Raw genomic sequence first — 6,230 nt, forward strand, 5'->3', positions numbered from 1 at the left:
TGAGATCTTTTAAAAGTGCCTTCATTAACATTTTCATTACCAACTCTTGCTCTGGAACTTGTTTTTTACGTATACGCTTAACTTCAGTAACCTCAACCAAAGTCTGAATATAGGTATCTCGACAGTTTTTATTTTCAAGAGAATGAAAATACATTCATGTTTCATTTATCACTTACTCATTAATGTTTAAATCACATTTCGCATTGCACTTGCAAGTGAGAATGTTGGGCTTGATTTTCTGAGGTACTTCCCTGCCAGAGTAAGAACCATAGCCTTCTTCTTTTACCCTTGCATTCCGAATAGTATTACGTTTAAAAGCGTTTTCGTTTACCACTCCCCATTTCCTTTTAGATACAGGTTCGTCTACTGAACTTTGAGACATTTCACAACGATATAGGTCTATAGTTATTATTAGGGGGCGGATGTTGATAAAAAGTCATCTTCTTATTTTTCACATTAGGACGATGCCTATTAATATAGAAATCCTTCCTATGTTAATATCAACGTAAGAAATTAATTTCTTATATTGCATTTTTTTTGCATTTTTCGACGCTTTTAACTAATAGATCATGTTTATATTTTTTCGGAATTTTTTGGTCATTTTTAATACTTTGAAGAACTTTTAGATCATTTGGAATGCATTTTACTTTCTTCTTTATCGATAGGTCTGTTAAGTCTTTTTCTAAGCAAATCGGTCAGTAGTAATTACCTATCAATTAAGTGAATAACAGTGAAGTTTGAGTTTTTATAATTAGAAACAAAGTCTAAAGTCCATCCCTAATTCCACTGAAGGCTTCACCTCACACAACGGAAGTGATATAAAATGCTTGTCAACAGCTTAGTTTAAGTGAGGGCTTGACCGCTACTGTTCTTCTGTCGGTACGAGGGTGTCTTTAGAATTTGTTTGTTTGGAAGAGGAGAAACTTTCACCGTGTTCTGGACAGGACGTAGTGCCCCCATGGAAGGGAAGAGACAGTATTTTTAACACAAAGATTGCAAGAATGCAAGCTGCACTCACAATTTGTTTTGTCATTCACACTCCCCCATCTGAAAGATCTGGTAACAAAAGTGAAGAACGGAAGGTGGAGGAGACGGAGAATGAAGACACTGACATGGATCACCACCGATTGAAATACATTGTAAGCCCTCATTAAAATCTATAGTTTTCCCTTAAACCCGTAATTTTTAGCATGCCCTTCTCCTTTATCTTAGCCAAATTCCGAGAAATTGCCTACTGTCTCCGAGATTTTCAGGGCAGTCATTGAAATAAGGTTACTAATTTTTAAGAAATTGTGGTGAGAGTACTTTGAATAATATTTAAATGTCATTTTCTTTTAATTTTATGTCATTTTTTTATTAGTTTAAGAGCATTTTAATGATCATTTTAAGTAGATTTTTAGGTCATCAACATCCGCTACCCTAGTTATTATTAAAAAACCACTACGCTAACCACAAAACACTTTTTCAATCAGTTGGTCACAAAACTATTTACACAAAATGTACCCTCAGTTTATTGCAGAAACCAGCCAAGCGCTGTCGCTTGACTGGTTTCTGACCTAAACACGAAATTCAACGTAATGCCTGGCCATTACAGGAGGACGACATTTGACTATAATATATAATATACGTATACTCTCATAGAACATTATGCCACCGTTAACTCGTTTTTTCTTGTTTTGGCGTTTGACTGGTTTCTGAAATAAGCGATTCAATTACATTCTACCCCTATTAACCAATTTCTAATGTTCAAATTATGGTCACTCTGACGCACGAGCCTTGAACTAAAACAGAGGCTAACCAAAATTGAAACTGTTTTAGAGAAAGGTAGCCTATTAAAGAGAATAATTGGAGTCGCAAATGATTCCATTACTTAACAATGAAAAATTAAAAAACGTTAGATTTATGTATTACATGAATATCTCTCTGTCGTGTCAAAATTAAAATAAGAAAAGGATGACATGAAGAGGATTTTTATTATTTCAACAGTATGAAATTTAATTTCTTCGTAGATTCGAAAATAATTACAGATTCCATTCTCACGGTCAGTGAAATATCGATCTCCATTTGGAATGATGTAGTTATTTGACTATTGTACGTTCGCTCGAAGAAAAACCAGGGGAAGGTGTGCAATAAGTGAGTAAGCTACTGAAGCAGTGGATGTTGTTAAGTAACTCGACACGCACGTCCCACTTATGTTTATTTTCACCAATAACATTTTGTCATTCTTGTTAGCTTATTCTTCGTATTATTATTATTATTATTATTATTATTATTATTATTATCATAACCCGCCAGTGATCGGGTTATGAAAAGTTACGTAACTGCACGGGTTGGGTCTCTCAGATCCATTTTACATATATGAAAAAAGTTTATTTATTTGAGTCATATAACAATACTCTAGTTTTAATCTCCTATAAGTTAAATCATAAATTTGTGAATTTCACAAATTTCAGAGCAGTATAACCTATAACAATTGAATCATAATGTATATTCTTTTACCAATACAGTAATTCGCAATCTGTGTCTTGTATCTTTTCTTGCATTGCACTTAAAATGATGTCGAATGTAGGGGATATGTGGTTGTAGTAACATTCATAAATGGTGCGTCGTATTATATCAAGTCCGAAATCCTAAAGTTTCTTGAATTTCGTAACTGTTTGTAATGAAGTCTTAGTTTTCTTTTTAGGAGTGTTACACTCGATTATATTGATAGAAATTATTTTCTTCACTAATGATCTTTAAACACCCGTAGCGTGAGCAGTTTTAGCAATTGGTGAATCGCATTTGTCTTCTTCTTCACTGAAAAATAGGTATACATTTTTTTATAATATGTGCAGCTTGTCTCTGTAATGAAGACCTCTTTCAACAGGAGAAGTACGAACATTACAGTTATTGTCGTCATCACTATGTTGTTCACTTTCTTCAACAGACTCCCATGGTCGCTACATATTTCACTAATTTCAATGTACACTAAGAAAACTAAACAGATAATGCAAACTACGTGCACGCCAAGTCGTTACAGAACTGCCGACTATGTGGTGTTTACCTCTGCGCGGGACGAAGAATACAGCAGTAACTTGTGTGGCCTTCTGCTTTCAGCCCCCATCCCCTGGTTTTTCTCCGCGCGAACGTACAGTAGGCAAGAATAACGTAGAGTAAAATAGTCCCTTTCTGGTTTCGAAATGGTTCTATAATTACCGGTGTTCAAATCTTGCATGGCTATCAAACCCAAGTTGCTTAAGTAGAATGGAAACGTGATAAGAGCATCAAAAGAAAGGAAGATCAAGTTTTTCATAGAATAAACACAGTGACGACCTCAATAACATTGAATATAAAAATATAAAATCACTAAGCATAGATGCTTGGAGATAACCGTATAACAAAAGAATAATTTGACATACCGTTATTAGGCCTATCCAACAGCTCGTCTCCATTTGTGTAAGGGTAATATGGATGGTTTCAGGGTGAAAGGTAACAAGTCATTTTTATGCATTTTACAGGAATTATTTTACTCCCTTTTATTCGGGGTATCACATTATAAGCTAATTATCCCCTTTTTCACAGACTTATTTTCAATATCTTAATATAACTTCTAAATTATTCCCTTTTACCCACATATGCACCTTTCAAATTACTACAATATTTTGACATTAACCGAAAAATGAAAAAAAGTGACTTGTTAACTTTTACTCCGAGATCGTTCATATTATGATGATGATGATAATAATAATGATACTAATAATAGTAATAATAATAATAATAATAATAATAATAATAATAATAATAATAATAATAATATAAATGTATGTTGCTTAAACTATGAGTTATGTGTGTTTAAATGCTTGGATTTATGCACATTTTACTTGTGACTATATATCAAATTATAATTACGAGTATTATTTAAATTCTTTCCCAGCGAGTGAATAATTTGTTACATCACACAAATATTAGCCTATTTTTCAGTTGAAGATATTAATATACTATTTTGGAATTTCATTGATTGTTTAACTACGTCGCAATATTGACTGATGTCTCTTCAGAGTTTACAATAATCCCCACATACGAGATGAACCAGAACGCCGGAACCTTGGGTCGTTGGGTCGGCAACACTGTAAATAACTAGCAAGGGGAGGCCTATAAAACAAACGTACGTGTTTGTGTTAATGTCGATTTTCAATGTAAATTAATGTTATAACTATAAAATACAACAAGTGTGTGTCGATGAAATTATGTTCGCGGTCGTACCAAGCGTTCATGGTTTAGGTATTATAAACTAAGTGCGTATTGGCGATAAAAGCAAGAAAATAAAATAAAAATAAAGTGAACGCAATCTTTGTCAAATTTTACGTTTAATGATAACAAAGTAATTGACAATAATTCTTCTAGATATTAAATATTTTGTAAACTAAATTACTTGTAGTTATGTACATCAATACTCTGAATCTTAATCGCATCCACTTTTGTGTAAATAAAATTAATATCGGAAATGTATACGTGGCAACGAAACCAAAGCACTGTAATGTCAAACCTCGCCTCTATTTCGTCTCCATCCTTGCCTCCGCTCAGCGTTGCCAAACGTACCAGTAGTCCGGCTTGTTACTGAAAGTGGCTCTGGATGAACTCGTCCCATGTTTTAGTTTGTTTTTGACGATATTCCCCTTTTATAATGTGGACCTGCCCTATACATTTTTTTTTTGTTCGGTAGACTACATGGCGTCACTGTCATATGTTACGTATGTTATTTTTTATTATAGTATGTTATTTAACGGCCTACATCAACGACTAGCTTTTTAACGCCAATGGAATTAGTGACATTTGGGAAAACCTCGGACAAAAACCCAACCAAGTAATCAGCCTAAGCTGGAATCAAACTCAAGTCCGATTGCAATTGAAGGGTTCAGAGCCATAGCGGGCCAAGCGCCATTTATTAAAAACGAAGAAAGCAAGGGTTAAAATTAAGAGAATACCATAGTTTAATGAAGACTGACATATCATCTAGTTTTAATGTGTATACTTTATATTACTTTCTATATGTTTCCATTGAATTATGGTAATAACTTCATTTTAACCCTTGTTTTCTATGGTTTTATTAAATGGTGCTTGGCCCACTAGGTTCTGAACCCTTCAATTCTGAATCAAAGGCAAACACGCTACCTCCTAAGCCACGCGGTAGCCTCCTCTTACAGTACATAGTCCAACAGCAAGACTACTACGAATGCGCTATTTTCTTATCACTACATGACGGCACTGCTTCCTATTAAAGTCTATATAAAATGTAACATTTTTCCGGTTTGTACCTCCGATGAAGACGTAGTCTCCAAAGAAAGTTACAAAATGTGAGATTCCTACTCATATTAGACATTTCAGTTATTTTATAATGTCTGTTTATCCTTTAATTACAGTTTATTCTATAAAATACTCGTAGTTTATCAATATATTAAGCCTTAAAGTGAGTTGTGGGAACTAATATTCTTTAAACTTAGAAGAAAACTATTCAGACATTCTTATTGCTAATCTTGTAGAGACAATTAGTAGAAATAGGCCTACCATTCTTTGAAAAGGTGCGTCAGTTGCTTCCTCAGTGTCGACTGCTGTCTGTAGGCCTATCTGACTTCTATCTGAATCCCTGCAGACTCCACCTCTGCAGTGGTTTGTTATTAATGGATGCATTTGAGTAAATAATATCCCTCTCATAACGCAAGGCTTCTGCCCACCTTCGAAAGTGATATTTATAGGCACTCCTCCGGCTTTTACATAGTTCATTTTACATAAATCTTTAATCCGAAATAATCAAGGAACAGTATCTATCGAGGTACACTAAATATGATGCATCATTTTCCATATTATGACAACAAACGCGTAATCCGAAGCATTTGAAATGTAGATATGGAAAAGAATGGAACGTGTGAAGTGGACATACACAATAAGAAATATAGCTGTGTTGGAAAGAGTGGGTGAAGAAAGAATGATGCTGAAACAGATCAGGAAGAGGAAAAGGAATTGGCTGGGTCACTGGATGAGAAGAAACTGCCTACTGAAGGATACACTGAAAGAAATAGTGAACGGGAGCAGAGTTCGGGTTAGAAGAAGATATCAGATGATAGACTACATTAAGATATGTGGATCATATGAGGAAACAAAGAGGAAGGCAGAAAATAGGAAAGATTGGAGTAAGTTGGGTTTGCGGTGAAAGACCTGCCCTTGGGTAGAACATTAATCGAATGAATGAA

The sequence above is a fragment of the Periplaneta americana genome, chromosome 2 (genome assembly GCF_040183065.1).
Source record: "Periplaneta americana isolate PAMFEO1 chromosome 2, P.americana_PAMFEO1_priV1, whole genome shotgun sequence".
NCBI classification, from domain to species: Eukaryota; Metazoa; Arthropoda; class Insecta; order Blattodea; family Blattidae; genus Periplaneta; species Periplaneta americana.